This window comes from Macaca nemestrina, chromosome 6 (assembly GCF_043159975.1).
Source record: "Macaca nemestrina isolate mMacNem1 chromosome 6, mMacNem.hap1, whole genome shotgun sequence".
Classification (NCBI taxonomy): domain Eukaryota; kingdom Metazoa; phylum Chordata; class Mammalia; order Primates; family Cercopithecidae; genus Macaca; species Macaca nemestrina.
Genome location: NC_092130.1, coordinates 44,787,123 through 44,798,839, shown reverse-complemented (window position 1 = coordinate 44,798,839; position 11,717 = coordinate 44,787,123). Strand labels below are relative to the sequence as shown.

General features: G+C 37.0%; 1 pseudogene; it reads right to left on the bottom strand.

Annotated features, from left to right (window-relative positions):
- Positions 1-7,102: 7,102 nt before the first annotated feature.
- Positions 7,103-7,784, bottom strand: LOC105467118 (MOB kinase activator 1A pseudogene; annotated as a pseudogene).
- Between the last annotated feature and the right edge of the window lie 3,933 nt (positions 7,785-11,717).

Here is an 11,717-nt window from a genome sequence, read left to right as displayed (position 1 = left end):
TATAGAAAGCCAATTGAATTATAGTGGAATGAGGTGTTGAGGTTAATTTAATCTTCTATTTTACTGTCTGGTTTACTCCCTTTCTGTTGTTGAACTTCTGAAAGCATGATTATGTTTACTTTCCTGCCTAATGCTTCAGTACTTGGAATCCTCTCCTCTCCAGAACAGAGCTGACAACCACTGAACAAAAGAAAAAGTTTAGTGAACAGGTAAAATCACCCAAGGTTTACCATATAATAAGACTTTAATCTTACTCATATAGAAATTGCTTTCTCAGAGCTTATTCTCACTTTATACATAACTTTAATGAGTAGAATGTTCTAATTTATATGAATGTTTAATTTCTACAAAAATTTAGAAGGTAGAGGAATAAGCAGATACTTTGACATTAGCAAGACATGACAGCCTAGTAGCATAGAAAAGACATATAAGCGCAGAAACTCAATTTCAAAAAACATAGTGTTGGGGGATGGATTAATAAAGGTTGGGAGTGTTCCATGTGTCTGGAAACATTACAGTAAAAGTTGTACAATCAATGATTCTGAATCTTCAATGTAAATTATGTTCTAAATCTGTTTAAAGAAGACAGAAGCCAAGCAACAAATTTTAGAAAGATGTTTTAAAATCAGAAATGGCTAAAAATTGTAAATGCTCAAGTGATCTCATTGTTCAATTCCCACCTATGAGTGAGAACATGCGGTGTTTGGTTTTCTGTCCTTGAGATAGTTTGCTGAGAATGATGGTTTCCAGCTGCATCCATGTCCCTACAAAGGACATGAACCCATCCTTTTTTATGGCTGCATAGTATTCCATGGTGTATATGTGCCACATTTTCTTAATCCAGTCTGTCACTGATGGACATTTGGGTTGATTCCAAGTCTTTGCTATTGTGAATAGTGCCGCGATAAACATACATGTGCGTGTGTCTTTATAGCAGCATGACTTTTAATCCTTTGGGTATATACCCAGTAATGGGATGGTTGGGTCAAATGGTATTTCTAGTTCTAGATCCTTGAGGAATCGCCACACTGTTTTCCACAATGGTTGAACTAGTTTACAGTCCCACCAACAATGTAAAAGTGTTCCTATTTCTCCACATCCTCTCCAGCACCTGTTGTTTCCTGAGTTTTTAATGACTGCCATTCTAACTGGTGTGAGATGATATCTCATTGTGGTTTTGATTTGCATTTCTCTGATGGTGAGTGATGATGAGCATTTTTTCATGTGTCTGTTGGCTGTATGAATGTCTTCTTTTGAGAAGTGTCTGTTCATATCCTTTACCCACTTTTTGATGGGGTTTTTCTCGTAAATTTGTTTGAGTTCTTTGTAGGTTCTGGATATTAGCCCTTTGTCAGATGAGTAGATTGCAAAAATTTTCTCCCATTCTGTAGGTTGCGTGTTCACTCTGATGGTAGTTTCTTTTGCTGTGCAGAAGCTCTTTAGTTTAATTAGATCCCATTTGTCAATTTTGGCTTTTGTTGCCGTTGCTTTTGGTGTTTTAGACATGAAGTCCTTGCCCATGCCTATGTCCTGAATGGTATTACCTAGGTTTTCTTCTAGGATTTTTATGGTTTTAGGTCTAACATTTAAGTCTCTAATCCATCATGAATTAATTTTCATATAAGGAGTAAGGAAAGGATCCAGTTTCAGCTTTCTACTTATGGCTAGCCAATTTTCCCAGCACCATTTATTAAATAGGGAATCCTTTCCCCATTTCTTGTTTTTGTCAGGTTTGTCAAAGATCATATGGCTGTATATGTGTGGTATTATTTCTGAGGGCTCTCTTCTGTTCCATTGGTCTAGATCTCCGTTTTGGTACCAGTACCATGCTGTTTTGGTTACTGTAGCCTTGTAGTATAGTTTGAAGTCAGGTAGCGTGATGCCTCCAGCTTTGTTCTTTTGGTTTAGGATTGTCTTGGCAATGCGGAGTCTTTTTTGGTTCCATATGAACTTTAAAGCACAGGAAGGGGAACATCACACACCTGGGCCTATTGTGGGGAGGGGGGAAGCGGGAAGGATAGCATTAGGAGATATACCTAATGTAAATGACGAGTTAATGGGTGCAGCACACCAACATGGCACATGTATACATATGTAACAAACCAGCACATTGTGCACATGTACCCTAGAGCTTAAAGTATAATAATAATAAAAAAAATTGTAAGTGCTATAGTGCAAAGAATTTTTTCTTAATATGAAAAAGAACACTTGTCAGACCAGGGTGTGGTGACTTGTGCCTGTAATCCCAGCACTTTGGGAGACTGAGGTGGGCAGATCGCTTGAGGCCAGGAGTTCAAGACCAGCCTGACCAACATGGTGAAAACTTGTTTCTACTAAAAATACAATAACAAAATTAGCCAGGCGTGGTGGTGGGCACCTGTCCCAGCTACTCGGGAGGCTGAGGCAGGAGAATGGTGTGAACCTGGGAGGCAGAGCTTGCAGCGAGCCGAGATCGCACCACTACACTCCAGCCTGGGCGACAGAGCGAGACTCCGTCTAAAAAAAAAAAAAAAAAAAGAAAAGAAAAGAAAACAAAACAAAAAAGAAAAAAAAATTAACTGGATGTGGTGGCATGCACCCGTAATCCCAGCTACTAGGGAGACTGAGGCACAAGAATCGTTTGCACCTGGGATGTGGAGGTTGCAGTGAGCCGAGATTGCACCTCTGCACTCCAACCTGGGTAACAGAGTGAGACTCTGTCTCAAAAAAACCACGAACAAACAAACAACCCCACTTGTCTATACTAACAAGCAACGTTGTAGAAAATAGGGAAAGAATAGAGATATTCCTATTAAAAGCAACAATATGATAAGAATGTTGACCCTTATTCCAACCTCTACCACTTAATATGATTTCATGCAATAAGGCGTGGAACCCAACAAAAGACACAGCTGTTGAAAAGAAACAAAATTATAATTATTTAAAAATTATGTAGTTACCTTCCAAGAAAACTTAAGAACATTGATAGAAATATTATTAGCATTAATAAGAGAGTTCATTAAGGTGCCCTGGCAACATGAATGCTTTATATGCTGTGGCTTTCCTATGTATCAGTATTAGCCACTTGGAAAATGCTGTAATACAAAATATTTCATTTTAATTGTCTAACATAGAAAATACCTAAAATAAGCAGAATAAAAAATAAGTTGGACAAATTTTAAAAATTACAAAACATTGCTGAAAGTCATTAAAGATTATTTGAATTGGTGAAAAAGAATACCATGTTTATGAATTGGAAGACTGCATATTTTCTAATTGATACCTCCTATTTTACATATTTATGGGGTACTTGTCATACTTTGTTGAATGCATAGAATGTCTAATGATCAAATCAGTTGTTGGGGTATCTATCACCTTGAGGATTTTTCATTTCTGTATGTTGAGAACATTTCAAGTTCTCTCTTCCAGTTACTTTGAACCATACAATTTATTGTTCTTAACTTTGCTACTGAATATTAGAACTTAAAACTTCTATCTATCTGTATCCTCTGTCCCCATTGACCCACCTCTTTTCATCTCTCCACCCCTGCCCTGCCACGTACACACCCTTCCCAGTCTCTGGTATCTATCATTCTACTCTCTATTTCCAGGAGATCAACATATTTAGCTCCCACATATGAGTAAAACAATGTGAAATTTGTCTTTCTGTGTCTGCCTTATTTCACTTAACATGATGACCCCCAGTTCCACCCATGTTGCTGCAACTTACAGGATTTCATTCTTTTGTATAGCTGAATAGTATTCCATCTTCTTCATGCATTTGTGGTTTATGCATATGTGGTCTAGTATACCACAATTTATTTATGCATTTGTCCATTGATGGACCTTAGATTGATTCCATATCTTGGTGGTTATGAATAGTGCTGCAATAAACACGTGAGTATGTATATCCCTTTGATATACTGATTTCTTTTCCTTTGGATGAATATCCAGTAGTTGGATTCCTGAATTATATGGAAGTTTTATTTTCGGTTTTTTGAGAAATCTTCATACTGCTTTCTATAGTGCCTGTACTAACTAATTTATGTTCCTACCAACAGTGAATGAGTACCCTTTTCTCCATATCCTCACCAGCATCTGTTATTTTTTGTCTTCTTAATGATAGCCATTCTAACTGGTCTAAGATTGTATCTCATTGTGGTTTTGACTTGCGTTTCCCTGGTGATTAGTGATGCTGATCATTTTTTCATATACCTGTTGTCTATTTGTATTTTTTTTGAGAGATGTCTATTTAAGTCCTTTGCCCACTTTTTAAAGAAAATATTTTTTCATTTGCTTGTTTTTTAATGCTGAGTTGTTTGAGTTTCTTATATATTCTAGACATTAGTCCTTTATTGGATGAATACTTTGCAAATATTTTTTCCCATTTTAGCAGATTGCCTGTTCACTCTGTTGGTTGTTTCCTGTGCAGAAGCTTTTAAGCTTATTATAATTCCATTTGTCTATTTCTGTTTTTGTTGCCTGTGCTTTTGAGGTGTTAGCTATAGAATCTTTGCCTAGGACCAAGGTCCTGAAATATTTTCCCTATGTTTTCTTCTAGCAGTTTTATAGTTTTGGGTCTATGTTTAAGTCTTTACTTAATCTTGAGTTGATTTTTGTACATTGTGAGAGAGGGGTCCACTTTCAGTCTTCTGGATATTCAGTCTATGGATCTATGGATATCCACTCTTCCCAGCACCATTTATTGAGGAGGGTATCCTTTCCCCAGTTGTATGCCCTTGGCACCTTTGTTGAAAGTCAGTTGACTGTGAATACATGGGTTTATTTTTGGAGTCTCAGTTCTGTTCTATTGGTCTATGTGTCTGTTTTTATACCAATACCATGCTATTTTGGTTACTATAGCCTTGTAATATATTTTGAAGTTAGGTGATGTGATGCCTCCAGCTTTGTTTCTTTTGTTCCAGAGTTCTTTGGCTATTCAGGCTCTTTTATGATTCCATACGAATTTTAGGATTTTTTTTCTATTTATGTGAAAAATGGCATTGTTATTTTGATGGTGATTGCATTGAATCTGTAGATTGCTTTTGGCAGAATGGTCATAATAATATTAATTCTTCTAATTCATGAGCTTGGGATGTCTTTCCATTTGTTGTGTCCTCTTCAATTTCTTTCACCAGTGTTTTGTAGTTTTCCTTGTGGAGATCTTTTTCCTCTTTGGTTAATTTTATTTGTAGGTATTTTATTTTTTGTAGCTATTGAAAATAGGATTGTCTTCTTGATTTCTTTCTTAGCTAGTTCCTTGAAACACTACTGATTTTTGTATATTGATTTGTTACTCTACAACATTACTGAATTTATCAGACTTAAGAGTTTTTGGTGAGTCTTTTCTAGACATAATATCATATTATATGCAAACAAAGACAATTTGAGTTTCTCCTTTCCAGTTTGGATGTCTTTTATTTCTTTCTCTTGCCTGGTTGCTCTAGCTAGGACTACCAGGACTGTGTTGAATAGGAGTGGCAAAAATAGGCATCCTTGTCCTTCCCCCAATTCAGTATACTATTAGCTGTGGGTTTGTCATATATGACCTTTATTATGTTGAGTTATGTTCCTTCAAATGCTTAATTTGTTGAGAGTTTTATCCATGAAGGGATGATGAATTTTATTAGATTCTTTTCCTTTACCTATTGAAAATGATCATATGTTTTTTCCCCTTTTATTCTGTTGATGTGATTTATCACATGTTTGATTTTATATATTGAATTATCCTTAAATCCCTGGGATAAATCCCACTTGATCACGGTTGATATGGTTTGGATTTGTGCCCCTTCCCAAATCTCATGTCAAATTGCAATCCTCAGTGTTGGAGGAGGGCCTGGTGTGAGGTGGTTGGAACACGGGAGCGGATTTCACCCTTTCTGTTCTTGTGATAGTGAGTTCTCATGAGGTCTGGTTGCTTAAAAGTGTGTAGCACCTCCCCCTTCTGTCTTTTCCTCCTGCTCCAGCCATGTAAGACGTGCCTGCTTTCTCTTTACCCTTTGCCACAATTGTAAGTTTCCTGAGACATCCCAAGCCATGCTTCCTGTGCAGTCTGAAGAACTGTGAGCCAATTATACCTCTTTTCTTTATAAATTACCCAGTCTCAGGTATTTCTTTATAGCAGTATTAGAACGAACTAATATAGAAAATTGGTACTGAGAAGTAGGGCATTGCTATAAAGATACCTGAAAATGTGGAAGCAACTTTGGAACTGAGTAATGGGCAGAGTTTGGAACACTCTGGAGGGCTCAGAAGAAAATAGGAAGATGAGGGAAAGTTTGGAACCTCCCAGAGACTTGTTAAATGGTTGTGAACAAAATGCTGATAGTGATATGGACAGTGAACACCAGGCTGATTAGGTCTCAGGTGGAGGTGAGGAATTTAATGGGAGCTGCAGCAAAGGTCACTTTTCTTATGTGTCAACAAAGAGGTTGGTGGCATTGTGCTCCTGCTCTAGGAATCTGTGTAACTTTGAACTTGAGAATGATGATTTAGGGTATCTCGTAGAAGAAATTTCTAAGCAGCAAGGCATTCAAGATATGGCCTGGCTACTTCTAATACCATATGCTCACATACATGAGCAAAGAAATGACCTGAAACTAGAACTTATATATATATTTATTTATTTATTTTATTTTTTTACTGAAAAATACATTTTTTTATTTGTAAAATAAAAGAATAAAACCAATCTGATTGTGTTATTAAGAAATTTGTTCTGGAAACTCATTCATAAATTATTGATGGAAATTCTTCACATCCATTATGCTGTCACCTAAAACAGATTTACTCATTTTCTTGTAAAGAAATGACTGAGTAAATGAGTAAAAGAATAATAAGTAAATTTATAAGCTACAGGTTAACCATCACATATAACAACCAAGTATGACTATGTGATAATAACAGGAGTGGTCACACAGTACTTAAGATTTGGCTGTGTCCTTAAGGTCTTACTCGGAAACTATCATGCCAACGTACTTTTGTGATAATCTTATCAGTAGACACAGTCAATGGGTATCTTTTTATCCTGTTTTCTTAAAGTCTGTATGACTAGTCTATAACAGATAGCAATGAGATAGTTCTAGCAATAGATGAAACGAGGGTAACTGTGTTCTAGAAGAAACATTTATCTGTCTTTTGATCCAAATGTCTCTATTAATTCTTGAAGAGGTGCCAGCTCACACCTATCAATTAGATTAAATTCCTGATCAAAGAAAATAAAGTGCTTAAAGGAGGTGTTGAGGTGGGCCTCCTCTTGCAGCTACATCACAGAATCAAAGTGCTGGTGATAAATATGGCCATAAACCCTGAACAGACGCTTTAGAATAGTCTTTGCCACAGACATAAAGTTCTTGGGAAATGGGACACCAATCTTAGAAGGAAAAAGAGTTTCATCATCAAGCTGATCCTGAACCCAAGTCATCAAATAGTCAATGTATTTTGGTGCAGAACATTTGATTGGCTTTTTAATATTAGTACCATCTGCCCAGTGATATTCATATCTTGGACCTGCAGACATGACTGGACAGCTTGCTTCAGTGCAGAATTCTGTAATAGTTCCATATAACATGTTGATCTGGTTAAAGAAATCCACAGTATTTACAGCAATCCATTCATTGAGATCCTCTCCCTCAGGCAACATAACAGCTTGTCTCAGATTCTCACTTCCTAGAGTTGCTTCTGCATGTTTTAAGAGTTCATACTGATGAGATCCTTCAGGGATATTCTTCTTCAGTTTGAATGTTTTAGAAGAGCAGCTGCTGAAGAGGAAGCTCATCTTCGGTCCTCAGAGGGGAGGCAAGGGGCCTCTGGCCCCCGCCTGGATCAGGATTTGGAGCCGGCGAGAGGGAGTGGACTGTCCTTAGCTCACGGGCAGTGGAAGCTGGGCTGCCACTGCTCTGAGCCAGGTTTCTGGCCACTGTGAGCCCTTGCAAACCTCGGCGCCTGCCTTGCCCCCCGAACTTATATATTTAAAAGGGAAGCAGAGGGTAAAAGTTTTGGAAAATTTGCAGCCAGCCCATGTGGTAGAGAAGAAAAACCCATTTTCCGGGGAGGAATTCAAGCCAGCTGCATAGTTTGCATAACTGAAGTTTGCATAACTGAAAGGAAAGCAAGTATTAACAGCCAAGACAATGGGAAAAAGTCCCTGAAGGCATTTCAGAGACCTTTGAGGCAGCCCCTCTCATCACAGGCCAAAAGGCTTTGGAGGGAAGAATGGTTTTATGGGTCAGTCACAGGGCCCTGCTGCCATATGCAGCCTTGGGGCACTGCTCCCTGTATCCCAGCTGCTCCAGCTTCAGCCATGGCTCAAAGGGTCCCAGGTACATGGGCTGCTGCTTCAGAAGGTGCAAACCATAAGCCTTGGAGGCTTCTACTTGGTGTTAAGCCTGTGGGTGCACAGAGTGCAAGAGTTGAGGCTTGGGAGCCTCTGCCTAGATTTCTGAAGATGTATGGAAAAGCCTAGATGTCCAGGCAGAAGTCTGTTGCAGGGGCAGAGCCCTCATGGAGTACCTCTACTAAGGCAATGCAGAGGGGAAATGTGGGGTTGGAGCTCCCACACAGAATCTCCACTGGGGGACTACCTAGAGGGGCTGTGAAAGGAGTTTCACCACCCTCCAGACCCCAGAATGGTAGCCACACTGACAGCTTGTACTGTGCACCTGGAAAAGTTGCAGACAGTCAATGCCAGCTCTTGAGAGCAGCCATGGGCACTGAGCCCTGCAGAGCCGCAGGAACAGAGCTGCCCAAGGCCTTGGGAACATACCCCTTGCATCAGTGTAGCTTGGATGTGAGACATGGAGTCAAAGGAGATTATTTTGGAGCTTTAAGATTTAATGTCTGCCCTGGTGTGTTTCAAACTTGCATGGGGCCTGTAGTCCCTTTCTTTTAGCTCATTTCTCCCTTTTGGAATGGGAGTACTTACCCAATGCTTGTACCCCCATTGTATCTTAGAAGCAAATAACTTATTTTTGATTTTACAGGCTCATAGGCAGAAGGGACTTGCCTTGTCTCAGATGAGACTTTGGGCTGTGGAGTTTTGAGTTAATGCTGAAATGAGTCAAGACTTGGAGAACTGTTGAAAAGGGATTATTGTATTTCACAGTGTGATGAGAACATGAGATTTGGGAGGGGTCAGGGTGGAATGATACAGTTTGGATTTGTGGGAGAATGAACTAATACAATGGTATATTACTTTTTTGATGTGCTGTTGGATTTGGTTTGCTAGTATTTTGTTAAGAAATTTTATTTCTGTGTTCTTCAGGGATATGACCTGTAGTTTACTTTTTTTGTTGTGTCTTATCTGGTTTTGGTATCAAGGTATGTTGGCCTCATAGAATGAGTTAGGAAGAATTTCCTCTTTTTTAATTTTTTGGAATAGTTAGAGGATAATTGGTGTTATTTCTTTTTTGAAAATTTGGTAGAATTAATCAGTGAAGCCATCCAATCCTAAACTATTCTTTGTTGGGAGACATTTTTTTACGGATTGAATCTCATTATTCATTACTGGTCTGTTCAGGTTTTCTATTTCTTTCAGATTCAATCTTGGTAGGCTGTATGTGTCAAGGAATTTATCCATTTCCTCTAGGTATTCTAGTTTGTTAATATATAATTGTTCATAATCTCTGGTGATCTTTTGTATTTCTGTGATATCAGTTGTAATGTCTCCTTTTTTATTTCAGATTTTGTTTATTGGGGTCTTCTTTTTTCTTCTAGGTTACTGTAGCAAGTGGTATATCAATTTTGTTTATTTGTTTTTAAGAAAATGACTTTTTATTTCATTTATCCTTTGTACTTTTTAGTCTCTATTTTGTTTAGTTCTGCTCTTATCTTTATTATTTCTTTTCTTCTACTAATTCTGGGTTTGGTTTTATCTTCCATTTTTGGTTCCTTGTGGTTTATCATTAGATTATTTGAAATCTTTCTACTTTTTTGAGGTACTTATTTATTGCTATAAACTTCCTTCTTAGCACTGCTTTTGCTATATCCTGTAGGTTTTAGTATGTTGTATTTTGACTTTCATTTGTTTCAACATTAAAAAAAAAATTTTTTTTCTTTAATTTCTTACTTGACCCAATGGTCATTCAGGGGCATGCTGTTTAATTTTAATGTATTTGTACAGTTTTCAAAGTTCCTCTTGTCACTGATTTCCACTGTGGTCTGAAAAGATACTTGATATGATTTTGGTTTTAAAAAAAAGTGTTTTGAGACTTGTTTTGTGCCCTAATATATGATTTATTATCCAGAATGTTCTGTGTGCTGATGAGGAGAATGTTCTTTAAATTTCTCTTAGCTCCATTTGGTCTAATATGCAGTTTAAATTCAATGTTTCTTTGCTAATTTTCTGTCTAGATGATGTGTTTAATGCTTAAAGTGGGATTTGATGCCCAAGTATTATTGTATTGAAGTCTGTCTCTCTCTTTAGATCTAATAATAGTTGCTTCAAATATCTGTGTGCCCCAGTGTCAGGTGGATATATATTTAGAACTGCTATATCCTCTTACTGAGTTAATCCCTTTATCATACAATGACCTTGTTTGTCTATTTTTACTGTTTTTGACTTAAAGTCTGTTTTATCTGATAAAAGTATAGCTATTCCTACTCACTTTTGGTTTCTATTTGCATGGAATATCTTATTCCATTCCCTTATTTTCAGTCTATCTGTGTCCTTATAGGTGAGATGAGTTTTTAGCAGGCAGAAAATAGTTGGATCATTTTTTTTTTCTATTTCAGCCTATCTATATCTTTTAAGTGTAAAGGTAATCTGATTACATTCAAGGTTATTTTTGAAACGTGAGGGCTTATTCCTGTTATTTAAAAAATTGATTTCTGGTTGTTTTGTATGTCCTTTGTTCCTTTCTTTCTCTCTTATTGTTTATCATTGTGGTTTGATGGTGTTCTGTAGTGGTTACATTTAAGTTTTTTCTTTTCCTTGTTTGTATGTTTGCTCTACCAGTGGTTTTTATGTTTTCATGATGGTAGTTATTGTTCTTTCTCCTCTGGGTGTAGGACTCTTTCAAGAATTTCTTGTAGAGCTGGTCCAGTGGTGATGAATTTCCTCAGCATTTGCTTGTCTGAGAAAGACTTAATTTCTCCTTCATTTCTGAAGGAAAATTTTTCTGGGTAGAGTATACTTGAGTGGTAGTTTCTTTCTTTTAGCACTTTGAATATATTGTATCATTCTCTCCTGACCTGTAAGGTTTCTTCTGAGAAATCTTCTGTTAGTCTGATAGAGGTTCATTTATGGATGACTAGATGCTTTTCTTTTGCTATTTTTAGAATTTCTCTGTCTTTGACTTTCAACAGTTTCACTAAAATATGCCATGGTAAAAACCTTTTTGAAGTTTGTTTATTTTAGGGAAATCTGAACTTCCTGTTTCTGGATGACTAAATCTCTGGCTAGACTTGAGATATTTTCATCTTTTGTTTCATTTAACAGGTTTTCTAACTCTTTTGTTTTCTTTTCGCCTTCTGGGACACCAAAAATAAGATATTTTGTCACTTTATGATGTTTTATGTGTCACAAAAACTTTGTTCCTCATTCTTTTAAAATTCTTTTTTTTAAATTTTTGTTTGACTGGATTATTTTAAAACACCTTGATATTCTGAGATTCTTTCTTCTGTTTGATCTAATCTAATATCAAAGCTTTCAAATGTATTTTGTATTTCATTTAGTGAATCCTTCAGTTCCAGAATTTCTATTTGGTTCTTTTTTTGATATCTAGCTTTTTGGTAAATTTCTC